General features: G+C 35.6%; 1 long non-coding RNA gene and 1 pseudogene across 1 annotated transcript; both read right to left on the bottom strand.

Moving 5' to 3' along the window:
* Window positions 1-225: 225 nt before the first annotated feature.
* LOC140849726 (N(6)-adenosine-methyltransferase non-catalytic subunit METTL14-like) lies at window positions 226-24,742 on the bottom strand (annotated as a pseudogene).
* A 627-nt stretch (window positions 24,743-25,369) lies between these two features.
* On the bottom strand, window positions 25,370-26,640 carry LOC118967425 (uncharacterized). Its single transcript, XR_005054445.2, has 2 exons — window positions 26,560-26,640; window positions 25,370-25,916 (listed from the first exon to the last, which is right to left on the bottom strand). It is a non-coding gene; the product is annotated as an uncharacterized lncRNA (long non-coding RNA).
* Window positions 26,641-27,251: the final 611 nt, after the last annotated feature.

Below are 27,251 nucleotides of genomic sequence, written 5' to 3'. Positions count from 1 at the left end.
ACAGTGGAGGTTGATCTAACATACTGAATATTTTAAAGTTCATTTGGATGTATTACTGTAATGCTCAATGCCATTTGTAAGTCTAAGAAAAGGACCTTTCCACCATAATTAAACAATAAACAGACATTTGGAAAAGCCTGAGAGAAAATAATGAAAACAAAAAGAAAACAAAAGAGCAAAGGTAATACCTTTGTTCTCTGGAAGACAGCCTTTGCATCTGAAGTCTTAGTCTTCCCCCCTTAGTCTTGTTTTTATTGGTTTTAATCCAACAAGTATCTTCACATCTTCTGTAACCCCACTTTGGTAAAACCTAAAAATGAAAGAAAAAAAGAAATTGTTAGCTAAAAGAAGTTAACAATACTTTAACCAGCCAGCATTTAAAAGCTTTCTGAAGGTTTGAGACACTAAATTCCAAGGTGTCATGGTAATTTTGTTTTAGTGAAGAAATGGAAAAAAAAGAAATTTTAGTCTTTATATAGTCATTAAGTGAAATACAGATACCTTTTGGATATTAATATAATATATAGAGTTAAATATCAAAACACAGAAAGGATTATATAATACTCTAATTCTTTAATAGTACCTTCCATTGTCCTCAATAGAAAATGAGTTTTTAAATCAGTCCCTTTTTCATAAAACAAGTCAAAAGATAATTTGATTCTTGCCACCGCAATTTCCTATACTCTCACAAAACTAAAAACTTTTGAGAATGTTCCACTTACCAACTTCAAAAGAGTCTTGTTATTTTTATGTATTTAATATTAACAACCTCAAAAAAATCAGACTTAAAATGGTTATATATGTCTCTTTATTGTATAAAGCTTTGTTTTTATCTTTATGTAATCTACAATGCTCAGAATAGCATTTTGAAGGCCTACCATTTGTAGGTGCTGGCTACATGCTGGAAAAAAAAAACATGAAAAAAATACCCTACTTACCCCAACTGACTTAAGAGCAAAGAAGGGAGAAATAAATAAATTGTGCAGTACAATATTGTTGGTAATATGATCAAGTACATAGAAAAATAGAGCATGAAACGCAGGCAATATTCAGGAATGCTCTCAATGTGTGAACTGAGCTACACATCAAAATGAGACTTAGATTTTTATTTTAAAATCTTGAAAATCAAGATCAGTATCTATTCCTGTTGCCAAATATTTGTTTTGTACTTGATGTTCATTAAACGTCACAAGGGCTTAAACCCTACATGCCCTAATCAATCTACCAAAAGCTCATGAGTATTCTCACGTTGAATTATTCTTATAATCATTTCTGGCCAAAATCTGCTTTCACCAGTATGAGTGTATAAATAAATAAATAAAATAAAACCTCCTGATCAACTTTCAACCTAAATTGGGGGTGGGAAGAAAGCCCAAAGACACACATTAGAGCTAATAAAGGTAAATACCAACATACCTATAAAAACATACAGTATGTTTCCATTTTCTTAGCTTTTGAAAAGCATCTAAGGGAGGCAGCAGCAAAAAAAGAGAAGTTAATAAATGAAAGTAACAATGATTTCACTCAACAGTTTCAAATTTACTATAGATACAAAGAATACAAAGTAACTGTAGAATTTCAAGATTTGAGCACAAATTTATCTCAATATAATCCTACTTGAATTCTTTACCTGTCAAATGGACACTTTCTAAAATTACCAGGATTAAATGAGATCATTTGCTGCATAGCAACATAGCAAGCAGCATGTCCTAAAAATGGAAAGTATCACCCAGTAACAAGTGAGGAGACTGAAACCCAGTAGAGTTAAGTATCTCTTCACCCAAACTTTCACTGTTGGACACCAAAACTGAGACCAGAAGTGAAGACTTCTAATACCTAGCCACAATGCTCCCATTATTTCTGGATAGGAAAGTATGTTATTTTATTTCCTATTAGAAATCTAAATGTTCCAATCAAAAAGAGCCAAGTTCTAAAATACAGTAAGTGTAAGGTACTTAAAATAAATTGAAGTGTTACAACTTTCTCACTCTCTTTCATTCAAACTGTTATGCTCCAGATGCTGTTATTTTTCCAAGTTGATTTGGCTTCTATTTGGAATTCAGATGTTAATGTTATTCAGAAGAATACTACTCATGCATAGTAAGTGACACGAAGCAACTGGTTTTTGAGCTTTAATTTGGTTTCAAATCTCTAAACTGTTTTCTTCCTGCCCTTGTACTACATAACACTTTGAATTACTCATCCCGAGTACTGGTGAACAAGGGGTGCTGCCTTTTGCCAATTCTTTCCTGGACAGTTTTTTCACCTGAATATTTTAGTATTATTTAAGAAACAAAGGACATATTAATAACATTTATCTTCAAACTTCTTATGCAACATACTGTGTTACTTATTTTTCTTATGAGTTTAAAAATCCACTTTAGAAAACATCATCTTACCACTCTTCCAAGGTCCAGTCCCTCCCCAGAACCAGAGAAAAATAAATAATCGAGGTGCTGCAATCTCATCAATTTCTAGCTTCATAATCTATAAGAAACCAAAACAATATTGCACAAAAGTATTTGTTTCCCATTCATCCTAAATCTAAAAGAACAACCAGAGATTTATCAGGACATTTTGTAGATGTCTTCTGTAAATGTACTAATTTTCATTAGGAAATATAATGGAAAATAAGTTTTATCCTTAAAACTTGTTCTACTATTGTTTTCATATTCTGTTTTAAGACACTATACATGTACATGTACAGGGAAAGAAATTATAGGAAACCTTATTTATAGAATTATGGAATTTTATAAGATGTAGCTTGAGAGAAACCCTTTAGCCATTTAGAGAAAAAGAAACTCAAATAAGAGAGATTAAATTATTCCAAAGTTAGGGGCAAAATTAAAATGAAATAAAACAACTAGGGAGGACTTGATTTCCAGTATCTACAAAACAACACATTTTATTATAAAATAAAATTTCAGACTACCTTAACTCTGAAATGCCAAAAAAATATAGTCTGTAATTTTGTTTGCCTTTTATGTGTTGAGTGTGTCACATTAAAAAAAAAAAAAGCTCTTGAATAATTACATCTCTAAATTTTGGGAATACCATATACTCATATAAATGAATGTAAAAGAAATTTTATATGGTATTCTTTTTCTTTCAGCTGTCTGTCACAGTTAAGAAGTTTCAGAGGCCACAGTTCAGCCAAGTATTTTCAAGTTTCATTTAGTAAGATAATCTTAACATCTACCTGACTAAGAAATCCTTTTGAGTTATAACTAGATCATCTTTAACTGAATCTAGGTAGAAACATTATTTGGCAGTAATGATGGAAATGTTACAATATATGCAAACCTATTTTATACTTCTGACTCTTTAAGTCTTCAATCTCTCCTTATCTAATATTCTCATAGCAATATGAATAAATACACAATACACACATGTATTCTTAAATACATTTATGTGATAGAGATAAAGATACACGATGACCCACATTTAGTGAAGAACATTAAACAAGGTACTCTCCCTTGACTGCAATTTTAAATGCTAAGTGTTGGTATTTTAAGTAAGTGCTTATATTCTTAACCAAAACACACTGACCACTACTGGGTCTCTAATGTGAAAAAGAATACTTGTGAAATCCAAACACTTTTCTTACTTACATTTTATTTATTATATTAACTATTGGTACTTTCTTTAGGATATTATCACATAAAGATTAAGAGCTTAGGGCTATGGGGCCAGACAAAACTTTTAAATATGCCAGCCAGAGCTGTTCAGTGAAATTAAACTGAAATCAAGAATATACATATAAAATGAAATTCCTGTATTTGAAAACTCTTGGTTTGTTACATATAATTGAAGATCTTGTGCTTCACTGACCAAACCTCAGAGATTGGCTAAAGAAAATAAAGTTCAACCTAACTACTAATCAAAGACATAATGAGATTTATTTTTTCAGTTTGCTTTTCTTTTGACTAAACTGACCAAGATTGCTTTTATGTTATTAATCAATTTTGATGAGATCTGGTGAAATGGATATGTCTTACACACTACTGAGGGAACAAATTCATACAACCTATTTGGAAAATATATCAGCATTAATTATCAACAGCATTGTGTATTTAACATTAAGTTCTGGGAAGACTATATATTGTGTACTTTTCTAAATTTCAACCATAAGCACAGATCACATATATCATCAGAGAGGAAAAATTTTTTTAAGTGGTAAGAGCCATAAACAATGTAAATAAAAGTACCAGATGTATTGAAACCTGTAGGAAAGATTTAAGGAAGAAAAACTGGAGGTTCACCTTGAAGAATGAATATTGTTAACAAGAATAGGAGGACAGGGGAGGTTTGAAAGCACTTTTCCAAAACACTCCCATCTTTGCTTTCCCTACTTCTCTTCTGTGCTCAACACTCCTGATTACTCTCTCCCTGAAACTCCCTATTCCCTTGGCTTCTAGGACATGCATACCCTCTTAGTCTTCTTTCCATTCTTTTCACATCTTTCACATGTGCCTCTGAAATGTGCAAGTTTTTTGAGGCTTTACTGTCAATCCACATTTTATCTTGAGACACTATCTCAGGACAAATTCCTCTATTCTCATAGGTTTATTATGCTAATCCATATTTTAGGACCAGATCTATCTGTCCATTAAGTTTCACATTCCTATCACAGTCTCCACTTGCATGTCTCACATACACCTCAAAATCAACGTGTTCGATATTATCTAATCCCTCTAATCCTGCTTCTTAAATCTACTCTTCTCAACTGGTGATAACCCACTTATCCCAAGACTCAAATCTTTGAGTCATCCTTAATTTGTACCCTCACTCAATCACTAGATCTCACCGAAAGTACTTACTGAACATTACTAAATAATCCCCTCCCTTCTATTCTTACTACCATCACCCCAACTCAGGATCCCTTCATCTCGTAGCTAGGCTACTGCAAGTCTTCTATCTGCTGTCCCTTCTCCAGACCTCTTCCTCTAGTCCATCCTCCACACACTAATCTGACCATTTCACTACTGATTAAAGCCCTTCAAAGACTCCTTAATGTCTTTAGGATAAAACTCCAAGCTTCTAAGAAGACATCTCAAGACAGTTCCAATCTGTGTTCTAACAATATCAATGAGCATAGGACACCCTCTTCCACCGCACCCCAAATCAGATTATTTTTGCCTTCAACACTTATGCTCTTACTGTTCCTTATGCTTTGAGTCCCTGTCCCAACCCTTCTTTATCTGAACAACCTCAACTAATTCATTCATATTGTTCATGCATCACCACTTCCTCTTTGCTCACGTGCCCCAGCTTCCAAGGCTTAGTCAGCTTTTCTTCAGACCATCTTATGCAGTCCTCCTAATGAACTAAGAAAATGACAAAATATGCTCCTTAAGGCTAAGTACTAAGTCTTCTTATTCAGCTTTACATTTTTAGTACCTAGCACAGGACCTAGTACAGTGACTCGATAAATATTTATTTTTGTTACTAATCAGTAAAAACAGATGACTTTATGTAACTGAAGTTATCAGTTTGCTTAATTTTGTTTGGGAAAATACAACTTTATCACAATTATATAATGCTGAAATTATATATCATTTTTATCCATTATCTTCTAATTTCCTTGAAGAGTAGAAACCATGTTTCATATATATATGTATTTATACATTGATCTGCACTAACACTAACTAAATACAAAAAAGTTATTAATTGTTCCTTCTGTTTTTACTCTTTTCTAGCCATACATCTAAGGTATCTTAGACTGGAATTATGAGTCTTCTACAGACTATTTACACACTATCTGCTCAACTTTTGCCTCAAAAAGAAAAATCAGACCAAAGATATTATAATATCTGTTAATGTACCTTGGACCTTTAGCCACAATATATACTATACATCTATTATCTCTGATTCCTAAAAAGGCAGGGATGATATATATCATCTTACTTTCTGATCAAATATATATTTATTTGAAAAATAAATAATTCATTATGATGAAAAAAAACTCATCATACATCATCCCAAGCCCAGCATTTCTCATTAGCATGATACCAGTCTCTCTGTAATATTCTTCTAAAGGTGGCTCCAGAAGAATCACATCAAATTTGGGTGTCAGCTCTCTGATGTCAAAGGCTTCTATATCTGCTTGTAAGTTCCTATTTGATCAAAGCATGAAGAGAGATTTTTAAATACCTTACAGATGGTAATGAAAGAAATTTCTTAAATATTACAAAGTAATCATAAGCTAATTACTGAATATAATCTTTTTATAGGAAGGCATCTTTCTTTAGTATAGACAATAAACCATTTACCGATATTCTATTCCAGGACATGGACATGAGCACACTACAAACTAAAATAATATTCTCCCATTTACTTCCGGACTATAAACTACTCATGTTCTTTCATTGAAACGCCGTACCCAGATGGTAAGTCTTTGAGCCCCTTTCCAACATCATCTCAATTTTTTAAGGAACATCACATTACTTTCTTCTCAATTGTTCAGTGGGGTTAGGAAATCTATTTGTAGGTTTTAAATTCCTCCTTCTCAAAAAATAGTTTAAATTTTTTTCTTTTATTAGTTCATTAGTAAAATTGTTTATATTAACATTCTTTTCTGGCTACTTAATGTCGATTACTACTAGCCTTTACTGAAAGGTTACTTCCATATGAGTAAGAGTATTTATAAATAGGATGAATAGAGCCTGTTAATATTTTTCCCCACATACTCAGACTTTCTTGTGATTCTTCTAATTACTAACAGTATATATTTTGGCAAACAGTTAAATGTACAAAATATTCAAACAAGCTAAATGTGAAATAGATTCTCTAATTTCAAAGAACTAATTCACATTTTTAAGGAAAACATTACTCTGTTTAGGGGAAGAGAATTCTGCTTGAATTTTCATATTCCAAAATGTGAAGAGTAGTGTCCCTGGATGCTGAGTTATGATTAATTTTTATTTGCTCATTTTCCTTCATCTAAGTTTTCTAAACTTTCTCCAATAAATAAATTATTTTTGAGAACTTATCTAAAAACATTTTAAGAAGCTCAACAATACAACAAACATGAATGATTTCCTAAGAAAAGAATATTTCAAGGCACTATAAGCAAATTATCTGGAAAACTGAAAAAATTAAATGAGAATATACTACTGTGTACTCAGCACTGAAGTTTCAAACAAATATATTTTACTGTATGAAGAAATAAGAGTATTTAACTTTATAATGGTGCTGAAATTTTTTCAAACAGACAGGTTACAGGATTAAAGAGATTGATATTTTAAGCCTGAATTGGGAATAAAAGTAATTGGAAAAAAAAAAAAACACTTACATAGGAGGAGTGTTATAGATTTAGCTATTAATTTGTCTTTCAGCCTGATGAGCTCCCTCAGTTTAGGGTATTCTTCAAATCTGTCAGCCAGACCTAAGTGAAAAACAGAAATTATAATTTCAATATAACTGACGCTCGTATCAATGAATTCAAAGATTATAAGCCCTCTCAGGAAAACAAAGCATTACACTACAACCACTTTATTCTCACGTCTTTTTAAAAAAAGTTAATTTTGAGTGTTTTTAAACATTTCATATATACATTTCATACCCAATGACCCTTACCCTGCATGCATGCAAAAACCCAGAGGTTCTAAAGTCCACTTCAATAAACCATTTAATTTTGCATATTTATTAAGTTAAATAATCAGCTCATTGCATCAAGTTCACCCATTCTGTTCTCAGGAAAAGAAAAAACAGTTGCCTTTCTATCATACTGTTTTCTTTCTTTAGCTAAAAAAAATTGTTCTCCTGAAGAATCTAGTGATTGCTGATATTTTTATTTAGCTTCTTAGTTATCTAAAGCAAGAGGATATGAGTATTTCCTTTTTTTGTGAATTAGGTAGAGAAAGAGACAAAGAATAGTTAGAGGTGAGAGAAATATTGCTGATGATTTTAAATTGATTGGCTATGCCTTATAGACACAATCCCAGAACAAATTTAGTTAAGAAATAATGAGTCCCTAATAGATTAGTTCTGACCTCACTCACTCTGATAACTTATCTAAATTGCACTATTAATTCCAAGACAAGTTGCTTTCTCTAAGAAAATTTCCTGTATTAATATTTATAGTCTTAAAGATCTCACACCTCCACATTACTATATAAACCAAGCCCGCATATTTTATTTTTTTATTACACTTAGGACCTTGAAAAACATCTACAAATCCAACAAAGGTTACTTAACATCAGTAGACTCATGGTTCCCATGTTCTCAAAAATATTTTGATCTTTAAGACTCAGGGGAAATTTTAGGTAAAACAGCAAAATGCCTGTTTAACCAACTTCAGGGATAAGTAGGTCTGAATATTAAAAGAGTACTAAAAGTTCTTATTTGGTATTTTCCCCCATATGAAACATAGCCATAACAATGTAAATTACATAAACATCTTTTTTTTTTGTATTTCTTTATCTGATTTATTTAACTTAGCACAATGCCCACAAGGCTCATCTATGTTGCCGCAAATGACAGGATTTCTTTCTTTCTCATGGCTGAATAATATTTCATTGCATATACCTTCTTTATACATTCGTTGTTGACAGACACTTAGGTTGTTTCCATATCTTGGCTATAGTGAATAATGCCACAGTGAAGACAGGAGTGCAGATATCTCTTCAAAATATTGATTACATTTCCTTTTCCTTTGGCTACAAACCCAGATGTAGGATTGCTGTATCATATGGTAGTTTGCTATTGAACTTTTGAGGAAACTGCCATGATGTTTTCCGTAGAGGCTGAATTAATTTTTATTCCCACCAACAGTGTATGATTGTTCCCTTTTCTTCACATCCTTGCCAACACCTATTTCTCTCTCTTTTTTTCTTTTGATGATAGCCATTCAGACTGATGTGAGGTGATATCTCACTGTAATTTTGGTTTGCATTTCCCTGTGGATTAGTGGTGTTGAGCACCTTTTCACATACTTGTTGGCCATGGGTGTGTCTTCTTGGGAAAAATGTGTATTCAGCTCCTCTGCTCTTTTTTTTCACTGGATTGTCTCCATTTTTACTATAGAGTTTTGTATATTCCTTATATATTTTGGATGTTAACCCCTTACCTGGTATATGATTTGCAAATATTTTCTCCCATTGCCTTTCATTTTGTTGATTATTTCCTTTGCTGTACAGAAGCTTTTTAATTTGATGGAGTCCCACTTGTTTCTTTTTGCAAAATATGGGCTTACTTTAAGTATTCCAGTGGAAATTGGTCTTTTGAAAAAGAATTTTTATTTTTAATTTTTTATTAAAGGATTATTGACATACACTCTTATGAAGGTTTCACATGAAAAAACAATGTGGTTACTACATTTACCCGTATTATTAAGTCCCCACCCATACCCCAGTGCAGTCACTGTCCTTCAGTGTAGTAAGATGCCACAGATTCACTGTTTTCCTTCTATGTGTTACACTGGTTTCCCCGTGATCCCTCACACCATGTGTACTAAACATAAAACCCCTCAAACCTTTTCCCTCCCTCACCTCCCACCCCCCCACACCCCACCCCTTTGGTAACCACTAGTCCCTTCTTGGAGTCTCTGAGTCTGCAGCTATTTTGTTCCTTCAGTTTTGCTTCCTTGTTATACTCCACAAATGAGCGAAATTATTTGGCACTTGTCTTTCTCCACCTGGCTTATTTCACTGAGCACAATATCCTCCAGCTCCATCCATGTTGTTGCAAATGGTAGGATTTGTTTCTTTCTTATGGCTGAATAATATTCCATTGTGTATATGTACCACCTCTTCTTTATCCATTCATCTACTGACGGACACTTAGGTTGCTTCCATATCTTGGCTATTGTAAATATTGCTGCGATAAACATTGGGGTGCATATGTCTTTGTGAACCTGAGAAGTTGCATTCTTTGGGTAAATTCCAAGGAGTGGGATTCCAGGGTCAAATGGTATTTCTATTTTTAGTTTTTTAAGGAACCTCCATATCGCTTTCCACAATGGTTGAACTAGCTTACATTCCCACCAGCAGTGTAGGAGGGTTGCCCTTTCTCTGCATTCTCACCAGCATTTGTTGTTTTTAGTCTTTTTGATGCTGGCCATCCTTACTGGTGTGAGGTGATATCTCATTGTGGTTTTAATTTGCATTTCCCTGATGATTAGTGATGTGGAGCATCTTTTCAAGTGTCTGTTGGTCATCTGAATTTCTTCTTTGGAGAACTGTCTCTTCATATCCTCTGCCCATTTTTTAATCAGGTTATTTGCTTTTTGGGTGTTGAGGCGTGTAAGTTCTTTATATATTTTGGATGTTAACCGCTTGTTGGATATGTCATTTACAAATATATTCTCCCATACTGTAGGATGCCTTTTTGTTCTGTTAATGGTGTCCTTTGCTGTACAGAAACTTTTTAGTTTCATGTACTACCATGTGTTCATTTTTGCTTTTGTTTCCCTTGCTCAAGGAGATGTGTTCAGAAATTGCTCATGCTTATATTCAGGAGATTTTTGCTTATGTTGTCTTCTAAGAGTTTTATGGTTTCATGACTTACATTCACATCTTTGATCCATTTCAAGTTTACTTTTCTGTATGGGGTTAAACAAATATCCAGTTTCATTCTCCTGCATGTAGCTGTCCAGTTTTGCCAACACCTGCTGTTGAAGAGGCTGTCATTTCCCTACTGTATGTCCATGGCTCCTTTATCATATATTAATTGACCACATATGATTGGGTTTATATCAGGGCTCTCTAGTCTGTTCCATTGGTCTATGGGTCTGTTCTTGTGCCAGTACCAAATTGTCTTGATTTGACTTTGTAGTAGATAGTGCTTGAAGTTGGAGAGCATAATCCCCCCAGCTTTATTCTTCCTTCTCAGGGAAGGATATTGCTGTGGCTATTCGGGGTCTTTAGTGGTTCCATATGAATTTTAGAATGATTTTCTCTAGTTCGTTGAAGAATTCTGTTGGTATTTTGATAGGAATTGCATTGAATCTGTAGATTGCGTTAGGCAGGATGGCCATTTTGACAATATTAATTCTTCCTATCAATGAGCATGGGATGTGTTTCCAATAATTGGTATCTTCTCTAGTTTCTCTCATGTGTGTCTTGTAGTTTTCACAGTATAGGTCTTTTACTTCCTTGGTTAGGTTTATTCCTAGGTATTTTATTCTTTTTGATGAAACTGTGAATGGAAATGTTTTTTCTGATCTCTCTCTTTTTTAGTTCATTGTTAGTGTACAGGAATGCCACAGATTTCTCTGTATTAATTTTGTATCCTGCAACTTTGCTGAATTCAGATACTAGATCAAGTAGTTTTGGAGTGGATTCTTTAGGGTTTTTATGTACAATATCATGTCATCTGCAAACAGGGACAGTTTAACTTCTTCCTTGCCTATGTAGATGCCTTTTATTTCTTTGTGTTGTCTGATTGTCATGGCTAGGACCTCCAGTACTATGTTGAACAGAAGTGGGGAGAGTGGGCATCCTTGTCTTCTTCCTGATCTTAAAGGAAAAGCCTTTAGCTTCTCCCTATTACGTATAATGTTGGCTGTGGGTTTATCATATATGGCCTTTATTATGTTGAGGTACTTGCCCTCTATACCCATTTTGTTGAGAGTTTTTACCATGAATGGATGTTGAATTTTGTCAAATGCTTTTTCAGTATCTATGGAGATGATCATGTGTTTTTTGTACATAAACATCTTAATTTAAAAACCAAAAGTACAAATATTAATAACTTTAATATCAAAAATTTAAGGGAAAGATTTTATTTGTAGTGCCTCAATGAGTGGTTATATGTCAAGTTTCAAATAAAACAAGTTTGAAGAATTCATTATAGTCAGGTTTCAATTACAGTGGAGTCAGCTCTCAATCATCTACAAAATAGAAGATTCAACTTTTTCTCAATCCATAATTGTTTCCCCAGTACATTTTCTTCGCCTTGGAGAAGTAGGTGTCTTAAAAGCAGAAAAGTTCATATCAAAATACAGTTATAAAACTCAGTAACTTTTTTTGAAAGCCAGCTTTATTCAAGTATAACTGATACACAAAAAACTGACATATTTAATGTATATAATTTGATGAGTTTGGACATATGCATACTCCTATGGAAACATCACCATTCAGGGTAATAGACGTACCATCACCTCTAGTTTCCTTGTGCTTCTCTGGTGTGTATGGTAACAACACATAAAATGAGATATATACCCCCTTAACAAATTTTTTAAGTACTGCTGACTATAGTCAACAGTATTGCTGACTATAGGCACTATGCTATACAGATCTCTAGAAACAATTTATCTTGCATAACTGAAACTTTGTACCAATTGGACAATAACTCCCTATTTTCTCCTCCCTTCCGCCCATGGTAACAACTTCTTTTCTCTGCTATATGAATTTAACTATTTTAGGTACCTCATGAGAATGCATGTATTCATATTACATATACTATTTTAGGAGCCTCTATTAGTGCATGCATATTTGTCCTGTAACTGGCTTATTTCACTTAGCATTATCATAACTTTAAATGCTACATCTAAATTTTGCTCAGGAAAACATGAAGATCAATTTCTACTTTAAGAGTAATGTCACTAACAAGCAACAAGAAGAAATAAACTGGATTATGTCAAAGCTCAAGTTTAGTGTTGCCAATGATACCATCAAGAAAGTGAAGAGACAACCCATAGAATGGAAGAAAATATTTACCAATCATACATGTGTTGAGAATTGAACTGAGAATAGATTAAAAAAACTCTTACAATGTAATAATAAAAAGACAAATAACCAATTAAAAAATAAGCAAAGGGTTTGGACATCTCTCCAAAACAGGTATTTACATGGCTAATAAGCATATGAAGGATGTTTAATACCATTAGTCACTAGGGAAATACAAATCAAAACTACAATGAAAGAACGCTTCATACCCACTAGGATGGCTATAATCAAATAGACAGATAATAATGAGTCAAGGATGAGAAGAAACTGGGATCCTCATATACTGTTGGTAGGAATGTAAAATGGCACAGCTGCTTTGAAAAACAGTTTTGCAGTTCCTCAAAAAGTTAAACACAGAATCACATGACCCAGCAATTCCACTCGTAGGTATATATTCAAGAAAAATGAAAGCATATGTCCACACAAAAACTTTACATGAATATTCACAGAAGCATTGTTTGTAACAGCCAAAAAGTGGAAACAATCCAAATGAATGAATAAACAAAATGTGGTATGTATACACAAAAGAAATGAAGTACTGACACGTACTACAACATCCATGACCCTTGAAAACATTACACTAAGTCAAAGAAGCCAGTCATAAAAATACCACATATTGTATGACTCCATTTATGTGAAATGTCTAGGAAAAATGGTAGAGACAGGAAATCAGTCAGTGGTTACAGAAGGGCAAGGGGTGGAAGCCCAAGTGGAAGGAATGGTAATTAACTGCTAATGAGTACTGGGTTTCTTCAGGGGAGATGAAAATATTCTACAATTAGTGTGGTAATGGTTGCACAAACCTGTGGCTATACTAAAAAAAAGTTGAACTCTACCCTTTAGATTGGTTAATTGTACAGTATATATATTATCTTAAAAAAGCTATTTTTAGACATGCAGGGATATCTTTGTTGGTTTTATTAGTAGACTGGACACAGCTGAGGAAAGACTTTCTGAACCTGAGGAAATCTCAATTGAAAACAAAACTCAGACACTGAAAAGCAATGAGCAAAAACTGAATTTAAAAAAAGCCAGACTGAGGCGGGAGCCAAGATGGCGGCGTGAGTAGAGCAGTGGAAATCTCCTCCCAAAAACACATAGAGCTATGAAAATATAACAAAGAAAAATCTTCCTAAAATAGAGACCACAGGACACAGGACAACATCCAGACCACATCCACACCTGCAAGAACCCAGCGCCTTGTGAAGGGGGTAAGATACAAGCCCCAGCCCGGCGGGACCCGAGCGCCCCTCCCCCGGCTCCCGGCGGGTGGAGAGAAACCGGAGCAGTTTTTTTTTTTGGCGAGCGCTTTTTGGAAGCCTTAGAGGGACGGGCCCCCGTTGCTGGGGAGGCAGGGTGGCGGGACCGGTGAGGAGGTGCCTGGGAACAGCGCCGGAGGACAAAGAATATCCCGCGTTTCTCCCTGCGAGACCTGAGGGCGGGTGCCTGAGACCGGTGCCTGAGGACGGAGGAGGTCGCGCGTTTTTCCCCTTTTTTTTTTTCTCTTTATGGCAAGCGCTTTTTGGAAGCCTTGAAGGGACGGGGACCCCAGTGCTAGGGAGGCACGGTGGCGGGACTGGTGAGCGGGTGGCTGGGACCGGCGCCTGAGGACAAAGAATATCCCCCGTTTTTCCCTGCGGGACCGGTGGGCGGGTGCCTGAGACCGGCACTTGAGGACAGAGGAAATCGCGCGTTTTTCCCCTTTTTTTTTTCTCTTTTCTGCGAGTGCTTTTTGGAAGCCTAAAAGGGACAGGGACCCCGGTGCTAGGGAGGCAGGGCGGCGGGACGGGTGAGCGGGTGCCTGGGACCGGCACCTGAGGACAAAGAATATCCCGCATTTTTCCCTGTGGGACCGGTGGGTGGGTGCCTGAGACCAGCACCTGAGGACGGAAGAAATCGCGCGTTTTTCCCCTTTTTTTTCTCTCTTTTTGCCAAGTGCTTTTTGGAAGCCTTGAAGGGACAGGGACCCCGGTGCTAGGGAGGCAGGGCGGCAGGACTGGTGAGCGGGTGCGTGGGACCAGTGCCTGAGGACAAAGAATATTGAGCGTTCCTTCCCTGCGGGACCGGTGGGTGGGTGCTTTTTGGAAGCCTTGAAAGGACAGGGACCCTGGTGCTAGGGAGACAGGGCAGCAGGACCAGTGCGCGGGTGCCTGGGACCGGCACCTGAGGAAAAAAAAAAAAAATCGCGTGTTTTTTCTTTTTTTTTTCCTTTCTGTTCCCTCTCTCATTGTTGCTGTTGTTGTTTTGGTTTGGAGAGTGCTTTTTGGAAATCTTAAAGGGGCAGGACAGGTCACTTAGACCAGAAGCAGGGAATCTGGGGATCTCTGGGCACTCTAACCCCCTGGGCAGCAGGGAGCACAGAGGCCCCTTACGGAGATAAATAGTCTCCTGGCTGCTCCCCCTCTAACGGGGCTCCACCATTTTGGAGGAACAGCCCCAGCCAGGCCAAGCCCACAGCAACAGTGGAGATAAACCCCAAAGCAACTGGGCAGGAAGCAGAAGCCCTGTCTGCGCACAGCTGCCCAGCACAAGCCACTAGAGGTCGCTATTCTCCCAGGAAAAGGCTACAAACCAACAAGAAGGGAAGCTCTTCCAGCGGTCACTTGTACCAGCTCTGCAGACTATCTCTATCACCATGAAAAGGCAAAACTACAGGCAGACAAAGATCACAGAGACAACACCTGAGAAGGAGACAGACCTAACTAGTCCTCCTGAAAAAGAATTCAAAATAAAAATCATGAACATGCTGACAGAGATGCAGAAAAAAATGCAAGAGCAATGGGATGAGATGCAGAGAAAAATGCAAGAGCAGTGGGATGAGATGCAGAGAAAAATGCAAGAGCAGTGGGATGAAGTCCGGAAGGAGATCACAGATGTCAGGAAAGAGATCACAGAAGTGAAACAATCCCTGGAAGGATTTATAAGCAGAATGGATAAGATGCAAGAGGCCATTGAAGGAATAGAAGCCAGAGAACAGGAACGTATAGAAGCTGACATAGAGAGAGATAAAAGGATCTCCAGGAATGAAACAACACTAAGAGAAATATGTGACCAATACAAAAGGAAAAACATTCGTATTATAGGGATACCAGAAGAGGAAGAAAGAGGAAAAGGGATAGAAAGGGTCTTTGAAGAAATAATTGCTGAAAACTTCCCCAAACTGGGGGAGGAAATAATCGAACAGACCATGGAATTATACAGAACCCCCAACAGAAAGGATCCAAGGAGGACAACACCAAGACACATAATAATTAAAATGGCAAGGATCAAGGACAAGGAAAGAGTTTTAAAGGCAGCTAGAGAGAAAAAGGTCACCTATAAAGGAAAACCAATCAGGCTAACATCAGACTTCTCAACAGAAACCCTACAGGCCAGAAGAGAATGGCATGATATACTTAATGCAATGAAACAGAAGGGCCTTGAACCAAGGATACTGTATCCAGCACGACTATCATTTAAATATGATGGTGGGATCAAACAATTCCCAGACAAGCAAAAGCTGAGGGAATTTGCTTCCCACAAACCACCTCTACAGGGCATCCTACAGGGACTGCTCTAGATGGGAGCACCCCTAAAAAGAGCACAGAACAAAACACACAACATATGAAGAAGGGAGGAGGAGGAATAAGAAGGGAGAGAAGAAAAGACTCTCCAGACAGTGTATATAACAGCTCAATAAGCGAGCTAAGTTAGGCAGTAAGATACTAAAGAAGCTAACCTTGAACCTTTGGTAACCACGAATCTAAAGCCTGCAATGGCAATAAGTACATATCTTTCAATAGTCACCCTAAATGTAAATGGACTTAATGCACCAATCAAAAGACATAGAGTAATAGAATGGATAAAAAAGCAAGACCCATCTATATGCTGCTTACAAGAAACTCACCTTAAACCCAAAGATAAGCATAGACTAAAAGTCAAGGGATGGAAAAACATATTTCAGGCAAACAACAGTGAGAAGAAAGCAGGGGTTGCAGTACTAATATCAGACAAAATAGACTTCAAAACAAAGAAAGTAACAAGAGATAAAGAAGGCCACTACATAATGATAAAGGGCTTAGTCCAACAAGAGGATATAACCATTCTAAATATATATGCACCCAATACAGGAGCACCAGCATATGTGAAGCAAATACTAACAGAACTAAAGAGGGAAATAGACTGCAATGCATTCATTGTAGGAGACTTCAACACACCACTCACCCCAAAGGATAGATCCACCGGGCAGAAAATAAGTAAAGACACACAGGCACTGAACAACACACTAGAACAGATGGACCTAATAGACATCTATAGAACTTTACATCCAAAAGCAACAGGATATACATTCTTCTCAAGTGCACATGGAACATTCTCTAGAATAGACCACATACTAGCTCACAAAAAGAGCCTCAGTAAATTCCACAATATTGAAATTCTACCAACCAATTTTTCAGACCACAAAGGTATGAAAGTAGAAATAAATTCTACAAAGAAAACAAAAAGGCTCACAAACACATGGAGGCTTAACAACATGCTACTAAATAATCAATGGATCAATGAACAAATCAAAATAGAGATCAAGGAATATATAGAAACAAATGACAACAACAACACTAAGCCCCAACTTCTGTGGGATGCAGCGAAAGCAGTCTTAAGAGGAAAGTATATAGCAATCCAGGCACACTTGAAGAAGGAAGAACAATCCCAAATGAATAGTCTAACATCACAATTATTAAAACTGGAAAAAGAAGAACAAATGAGGCCTAAAGTCAGCAGAAGGAGCGACATAATAAAGATCAGAGAAGAAATAAACAAAATTGAGAAGAATAAAACAATAGCAAAAATCAACGAAACCAAGAGCTGGTTCTTTGAGAAAATAAACAAAATAGATAAGCCTCTAGCCCAACTTATTAAGAGAAAAAGAGAGTCAACACAAATCAACATAATCAGAAATGAGAATGGAAAAATCACGACAGACTCCACAGAAATACAAAGAATTATTAAAGACTACTATGAAAACCTATATGCCAACAAGCTGGAAAACCTAGAAGAAATGGACAACTTCCTAGAAAAATACAACCTCCCAAGACTGACCAAGGAAGAAACACAAAAGTTAAACAAACCAATTACAAGCAAAGAAATTGAAACAGTAATCAAAAAACTACCCAAGAACAAAACCCCGGGGCCGGACGGATTTACCTCGGAATTTTATCAGACACACAGAGAAGACATAATACCCATTCTCCTTAAAGTGTTCCACAAAATAGAAGAAGAGGGAATACTCCCAAACTCATTCTATGAAGCCAACATCACCCTAATACCAAAACCAGGCAAAGACCCCACCAAAAAAGAAAATTACAGACCAATATCCCTGATGAACGTAGATGCAAAAATACTCAATAAAATATTAGCAAACAGAATTCAACAGTATATCAAAAGGATCATACACCATGACCAAGTGGGGTTCATCCCAGGGATGCAAGGATGGTACAACATTCGAAAATCCATCAACATCATCCACCACATCAACAAAAAGAAAGACAAAAACCACATGATCATCTCCATAGATGCTGAAAAAGCATTTGACAAAATTCAACATCCATTCATGATAAAAACTCTCAGCAAAATGGGAATAGAGGGCAAGTACCTCAACATAATAAAGGCCATATATGATAAACCCACAGCCAGCATTATACTGAACAGCGAGAAGCTGAAAGCATTTCCACTGAGATCGGGAACCAGACAGGGATGCCCACTCTCCCCACTGTTATTTAACATAGTACTGGAGGTCCTAGCCACGGCAATCAGACAAAACAAAGAAATACAAGGAATCCAGATTGGTAAAGAACAAGTTAAACTGTCACTATTTGCAGATGATATGATACTGTACATAAAAAACCCTAAAGACTCCACTCCAAAACTACTAGAACTGATATCGGAATACAGCAAAGTTGCAGGATACAAAATCAACACACAGAAATCTGTAGCTTTCCTATACACTAACAACGAATCAGTAGAAAGAGAAATCAGGAAAACAATTCCATTCACCATTGCATCAAAAAGAATAAAATACCTAGGAATAAACCTAACCAAGGAAGTGAAAGACTTATACTCTGAAAACTACAAGTCACTCTTAAGAGAAATTAAAGGGGACACTAATAAATGGAAACTCATCCCATGCTCATGGCTAGGAAGAATTAATATCGTCAAAATGGCCATCCTGCCAAAAGCAATATACAAATTTGATGCAATCCCTCTCAAATTACCAGCAACATTCTTCAATGAATTGGAACAAATAATTCAAAAATTCATATGGAAACACCAAAGACCCCGAATAGCCAAAGCAATCCTGAAAAAGAAGAATAAAGTAGGGGGGATCTCACTCCCCAACTTCAAGCTCTACTACAAAGCCATAGTAATCAAGACAATTTGGTACTGGCACAAGAACAGAGCCACAGACCAGTGGAACAGATTAGAGACCCCAGAAATTAACCCAAACATATATGGTCAATTAATATTTGATAAAGGAGCCATGGACATACAATGGCAAAATGACAGTCTCTTCAACAGATGGTGCTGGCAAAACTGGACAGCTACATGTAGGAGAATGAAACTGGACCATTGTCTAACCCCATATACAAAGGTAAACTCAAAATGGATCAAAGACCTGAATGTAAGTCACGAAACCATTAAACTCTTGGAAAAAAACATAGGCAAAAACCTCTTAGACATAAACATGAGTGATCTCTTCTTGAACATATCTCCCCGGGCAAGGAAAACAACAGCAAAAATGAGCAAGTGGGACTACATTAAGCTGAAAAGCTTCTGTACAGCGAAAGACACCATCAATAGAACAAAAAGGAACCCTACAGTATGGGAGAATATATTTGAAAATGACAGATCTGATAAAGGCTTGACGTCCAGAATATATAAAGAGCTCACACGCCTCAACAAACAAAAAACAAATAACCCAATTAAAAAATGGGCAGAGGAACTGAACAGACAGTTCTCCAAAAAAGAAATACAGATGGCCAAGAGACACATGAAAAGATGCTCCACATCGCTAATTATCAGAGAAATGCAAATTAAAACTACAATGAGGTATCACCTCACACCAGTAAGGATAGCTGCCATCCAAAAGACAAACAACAACAAATGTTGGCGAGGCTGTGGAGAAAGGGGAACCCTCCTACACTGCTGGTGGGAATGTAAATTAGTTCAACCATTGTGGAAAGCAGTATGGAGGTGCATCAAAATGCTCAAAACAGACCTACCATTTGACCCAGGAATTCCACTCCTAGGAATTTACCCTAAGAACGCAGCAATCAAGTTTGAGAAAGACAGATGCACTCCTATGTTTATCGCAGCACTATTTACAATAGCCAAGAATTGGAAGCAACCTAAATGTCCATCTGTAGATGAATGGATAAAGAAGATGTGGTACATATACACAATGGAATACTACTCAGCCATAAGAAGTGGAAAAATCCAACCATTTGCAGCAACATGGATGGAGCTGGAGAGTATTATGCTCAGTGAAATAAGCCAAGCGGAGAAAGAGAAATACCAAATGATTTCACTCATCTGAGGAGTATAGGAACAAAGGAAAAACTGAAGGAACAAAACAGCAGCAGAATTACAGAACCCAAAAATGGACTAACAGGTACCAAAGGGAAAGGAACTGGGGAGGATGGGTGGGCAGGGAGGGATAAGGGGGGGGAAGAAGAAGGGGGGTATTAAGATTAGCATGCATGGGGGGGAGGGAGAAAGGGGAGGGTGGGCTGCACAACACAGAGAGGACAAGTAGTGACTCTACAACATTTTGCTAAGCTGATGGACAGTAACCGTAATGTGGTTGTTAGGGGGGACCTGATATAGGGGAGAGCATAGTAAACATAGTATTCTTCAGGTAAGTGTAGATTAAAAATTTAAAAAAAAAAAAAAAAAGAAAGAAAGAAAGAAAAGGGGGATTACTCCTTAACAGGATAAAACTATTGGTAAATCAAAGATCAACGCATGCTTTAAATATCCTTAATGTTGATCACTTAAAGGGTGTCAGATGATCAGCTATGGAGGTACTCTTTTCTGATAATATTCCTTTCTCTTAATTAAAAAAAAAAAAAAAAAAGCAGTTACTGTGTGCTGACCTCCAATGAGTTCTGCACAGTGGTATAGAGGGCATGTCAAAGTGTGGGCAAAGGGTCTGTTTGTTTCTACGCAGAAGATCAAGGCCTAGCTTGGATACCCAGAAAATGAACTAAGATACGATATGAGGAGGAGCTTCCGGCATCAGCACTCTCTGGAGGACTCGTGCCGGGGGATGATCATCAAAAAGCCTCCACAGGGATCCGGACGATGCTGCGGTTGTGGCTGCATCCAGCCCACCATCTCCTGGACTTGCCATGAGAAGGAGGAGGGAGATGTCTAGGCTGGCATGTGCATACAGTGAGACAACGAATTTGACCGGATCTGTCTGTTGGAACTCAACCAGGAGTTGGGAGGGGTGCAAGTTGTAGCACCCCAAAATCTCATGACTATAGACTATCTATGGTTAAAAGAACATATGGGATGTGAACAGATCCCAGAAATGGGCTGCTTTAATTTGTCTGATGGTTCAAGTACAGTTGGAAAATATCCATCATATCATAGATAAATTTTCACAAATGCCTAGGGTGCCTAAATGGTTTTCTTGGCTTCACTGGAGATGGCTGGTAATTATAGATTTGCTTTGTTTATGTCACCGTATTCCTATTATGTCAATATGTGTGTGCAAATTAGTTAGTAGTTTAAAACCTATACATACTTAAGGTACTATACAAGAAGATATGTCAAAGAAATAATCAATCCTCCCAAGTTTCCTTCATATGCTACATCTATAGCTTTTCTTCTTCCTTCCTAATTACAAACTTTAAATAGAATTCGTGCCTCATATCGAATTTACCGAGTATCATAATTCCTCCAGGTGGTAAAGATACCTCGAGACAAGTGCTGGGCATAGAAGCCACAGGGCATAAATCTGCAAAGAAGTAAAAAGCTAACCTTTGCAAACAATATGGCTTCTCTCTCACTTACCAACTTTACATTTCCCTGTATGGCCCCGGAAGATGACTGGTTAGCCAGAGACGGGTAAGATTCCTCAAGGGAGGAACAACCTAAGACAGGCACAGTCGCAGGGGGGCCATCAGGTGAGAATTTGGGGATCAACAGAGGTGAGGCTCAGAACCTCACCCCCCCTGTTTTGAGAGAAATCTTCTGCATCCGTGGATGTTTTGCTGCCCTTGTCTAGCCTGGATTAATACTTAGTCCATAGGCACACACCTGATCATCTGATCATCTACATTTGCCTTCTTACAGCACTAAACTATGTTTTCTACCTTTATCTTGCATCTACCTACCACTTCAGCATTTTATTAAAAATAAAAATAATAATAATAATAGGAGAAATGTGGGATCAACATATAAATCAAGTACAAAAATCAAATGAATATTCATATTTGACCTGATGGTTTATAGGTCATATTGCATGATCAAAACCGAAAGTTTCTGTGATGACTGCCCTTGTACTGTTCACCATGTAAGAATTTATTCACTCTGTAAGAATTCGTTCACCATGTAAGAACTTGTTCGTTATGCTTCAGAAGATTGGAGACTGACGAGAATTAGGCTTGAGATGGATTAATGATTGTACATTGAGCATTGACCCCCCTATACTGAATTTTATTGTTGTTAACAACCATTTGATCAATAAATATGAGAGATGCCCTCTCAAAAAAAAAAAAAAAAAAAAACAAATATTCATAGCATTATTCATAACAGCCAAAAAGCAGAAATAATACAAATGTCCATCCAGAATGAATGGATAAACAAAAGGTGGTATATCAATACAATGGAAATTTTTTAAAGTAATTTTTTACTATAGTTTGAGAAGAACTGTCCTAGAGAATATACTTTAATGTGACATAGTAGTTAGCACTGAATCAAACAGAAACTGTGTTGAATAGCTGAGATTATACTGTGTAAGCAATCTTAGATTCTGCTGTATTCATTTAGCCATGGAAATATTTTTCCATGTCTTTAAAGTTTCCTCCAAAATATTATTAGTGTCTATAATATAGCCCATATATTTAATGTATTTAACATTCCTACAATATTGCACTGTTGTTTTCCATTTTCACTATTACAAATCTGTAATGGATATCTTTGTGTAAGATCTTTATTTACATTTGTTATCTCAGAATAGAATGCTAGAAGAGAAATTATTAGATCAAATAGCATGCATGGACTTTAAAAATTTTTTTCCCAATGATAAGACATTGTAGAAAATCAGAAAATATTTAAAAAGCAAAAAATTCATGATACCATCACAAAATAACCACTTATTTTGATGTATTTTCTTTCAATCGTATTTGTAATTAGCATCGCTATGCATCTTATTTTACAAAGTTTTTCCATTACTTTGCAAACATTTCCCCATATTAAGTGGCATATACCATAATTTATTTAATGCATCCACTATAAAATAACAATTTAAATCATTTAAGTTTTGATAAATAAAAGAAGGCCATGTTGCGGAAAAAAAAAAAAAAAAAAAAAAAAAAAAAAAAAATTAAAACACAGTTTATCAAGAAAATATAAATGAAAGGTAACTGTTTATTATTGGAGAAGAGAAATGTATACAAGAAAGTCTAGATTCTTTTTCCTCATGCACTACTTTTGTAATAAAGCTCCAAATATCAACTTTCAAAAAAAAAAAAAAAAAAAAAGCCAGACTATCCAGGGACTGTGAGACAACCACAAAAGATGTAACATATGTAAAGGAAGTACCAGGAGAAGAAAGAGAATAACAGAAAAAATATTTGAAACAATAATGCCTGAGAATTTCCCCAAATTAACATCAGACACCAAACCACAGATCTGGGAAACTCAGAAAACACCAAAGAAGATGATGCCAAAAAAAAACACTACACCTAGGCATATCATTTTCAAACCACAAAAATCAAAGATAAAGAAAAAATCCAGAAAGAAACCAGAGGAAAAGAACATTATACCTATAAAGGAAAAAAGAATTATATACCCAATTTCTTAGAAACACAAAAGCAAGAAGAGAGTGGAATGAAATATTTAAAGAGAAAAACCACAACATTTCTGTACTCTACAAAATTATCCTTCAAAAGTGAAAGAGAAACAAAGACTTTCTTAAACAAAAATTGAGGCAATTTGTTGCCAATAGACCTGACTTGAAAGACTGTTAAAAGAAATTCTCTAGAGAGGATGAAATTAATATAGGTCAGAAAGTCAGATCTACATAAAGAAAGGAAGAACAGCAAAGAAGGAATAAGTAAAGGTAAAATAGAAATACAGGGACAGTCACAGAATCAAACTGGAGAAGGAAGGGAAGAAAGGAAGGAAAAGAGTAACCTTGCTTGAGGGAAAAGGAGGATGTACTAGAACTATTGAGAGTGAAAAGGGGAAGCCAAGCCCCCAAAAATAACTTTGATAGAAATAATCCACAAAAATGAATAAATACAATGTACATAATAGAGAGTTAGCAACAGCATATTCCCAACAAATCAGACATACCTACATCTCTGATAAAATTCTGAGATCTATGTCCAGGGTCTACAAAATGTTGGCAGTAATTATTATGGGCATTTAAACTCTCTGTTCCCTAAAAAAGAAGTCAAAATTAAATTAATAGCATTCACTCTGATGGCAGATACACTAACTCTTTACTTTCTTATTATGAGGTCATACAAAAGAAATGTTGATTGATAGATTTAAAAAGTTAGTAATATTTGAAAACACCACAACTAAAATGATAGTATTACTCTTTAGCAGCTAGACATTAGTACAGTATTGTCTCATCCTAAATAGCCAAGTATCTGAAGAAGAGTTCACAAATAATTTTAAATGATCTGTATCTTATAATAATGATCCCTCAATAACTGAAAAAATCTTGAAAACAAGTATTTAGAATGTTTTTAGGCACAGAGCTGAAATGTGAAGTTTTAAGATTTGAAAATTATTTACCTTTAGAAAAGTTCTAAAATCTTTGTAAATCTCTTCTTCAAATTCTCTTCTTGTTGCATTTCTAGTTCATCCATTCAAAAAGGAAGATTAAGTAGACATTTTACATATATGTAGAGGAGGAATCTCTTATGTATTTTGTTATCTTGAGTTTTTAAGTCTCCTTATAAATATTTTATTTCCCTAAGACATCATTTTTTCAAATTACCATTAAAGTCAAACACTGAAGTCTTTGCTTTCTCATCATTTGATCTACTTATATCTAAAATAAAAATTTCCATTTCATTCTCATTAATAATGCCTATAACTACTAATTTTGTTGACTGAGATGTTGCGAATTATCTCATATATCGAGTACCATAAATATTCGAACTTAGCTCAAATCATAAAAGCTATGACCATCAAGGGGAAAATTTTACTTCTGTCAGATCAAATCATGAAACTGTTCATCTTTATAGGTCAAAAATGTTAAAGTATCAGGAACTGTACATGGTTTGACCTAAAATAATCATAAATATTTAAGTTACATATTAGCATATATCAAAATGCACTACACAAAACAGTGTTCATTGGATTAGGTAATTACATCATTGAACTTCCTAGAGATTACTGGAACTATGTATTTTCTTCTCTATTAACTACAGTTGTACAGTAATTAATTTGAAAATATGGAGATTAGTTTTTTTGTCCACAGTACTTTCTTTTCAACTAAATACTACAGTTACAAGTTTAGAAGTTGGGTTTCTTCCTTGGGCCTCTTTCAGAATGGTTCTACAGTTGTCTGGCCCATGAATTCTTAAAATAGTTTAATTGAATTACCCTATGTGAATAACACAACTCAAAAAAGATAGTATTGTAGCCTCTTGAAAGTTAATCCAATTATCCACTGTCTGATACACCTAACTCCTCATTACTTTTATTTAAGAATATTATTGCCCACTGCTGAGTAGGCATTATGTTAAGTGCTTTTTATATGTTGCCTAATTTAATCCACACACCTCTTACATGAAAATTATACATATGCTACTGACAATTATTTTAGACATTTTAAAATTCAGCTTTCCATTAAATTTTTTTCCTGCATAAGAATCTATTATTGTAAGGACTTATTTTTCATGACCATAAAATCGCCTCACTCTCTACTTGCATTATATTCTCCCACTTTGTCTTCTTCTGTCTCTTCTTCAACCTGATACTTGCATTTTTGCATTTGGAGCAGAAGTATCATAGGAAGCCCTGAAAATTAAAGCTAAACTATCACACTGAAATATTTATATAAGATATAGACATTCATCTATTAACAATATTAAATAACAGGTTATAAAAACAGAACAAGGCACTTGTTTCTTGATTAAACAGCATCTATTCACTCAGTTTACAAATCTTAATATCAAAAAACCTGATTGATAATTCTGCATTTTATTTTTATTAGTAAGCAACCAAATGAGAAAATAAGCTTTCATAATGGCTATATGGCAAAAAGAAACTCCTATATTATCTATCATTCTAATCAGTCTTAAGCAAAACTGATAATCAAATTGATTACTAGAATACTGAAAAACTATGAAATGCTTTATGAACTAATTATGAATACAATTTTTAGGGTAAAATGTGTTTTATAAGAAATTTTAAAATATAATTATTTGTGGTATATAAGTGAATTCTTACTCTAATTTTTCATTTCCTAACTACTTTATAAATGAGAACTTACTATTCAGGAAATAAGTATTTTCTGATTGATGAACAGTAAGAACCAGTGTTTCTGAGATCTTTATTTTGATGCTTGTTACAACAACATACTTCATACATAGGATTATATATTAAAACAACAATCATTTCACAATATTGTCCTGTCACTAAAAAAACCTGTTCAACAGACCTGTACGTTTCACCAATTTCTCTCTGCTCATCTTTACTGTTTAACACAGCACCAATGCTGTCAGCACTTTCAGCTCCCAATGGAGAAAAAGCAAAAACCAAAACTTAAGTAACAATGCAATGGGACAGCCTTTCCAGCTTTCCAGTTTTACCTCAGCAGGCAAATGGATTAATTACCTTGCAGGAAAAGTGGTAAATACCTTAGAACAAAACCATGTTAATAATGATTTTGGCAGCTGAAAAACATCTTACAGTTTCAGTTATATTTGAAATTAAGACACTAGTCAATCCTCTAGTTTTAAAGTAAATAATAAAACAATTTAGTAGTAGCAGTAACAAAAAAAAAAGCAGCTACTGTGTAGCATTTATAATGTGGCAGGCACTATGTCAAACACCATGTCCATCAGCCTGTGCCTTATACCTTCTCCCATGCTTTAATAAGTATCTATCCAGTTTTATCAAGCCAAGTCTTTATACAGTTATTATACACACAATTTGAACTTTACTAATACCTAAAAAATGGTAATGCAAATTCTAGTTGACAGTTCTACAAAGTTAGGGTCGAAGATTGACCCAACAGGAATTATTCTGCAAAATACAATCATCCGCCACATAAAGGCAAATCAACCAAATTATACACACTGACTGAGTTGTGTTCTAGTCTGGTAGTTCATCGATCAATAAATGTTTATT

The sequence above is a fragment of the Manis javanica genome, chromosome 5 (assembly GCF_040802235.1).
Source record: "Manis javanica isolate MJ-LG chromosome 5, MJ_LKY, whole genome shotgun sequence".
NCBI lineage: Eukaryota > Metazoa > Chordata > Mammalia > Pholidota > Manidae > Manis > Manis javanica.
Note: the sequence above shows the minus strand (reverse complement) of the source record. Positions and strands in the feature narration are given on the sequence as shown.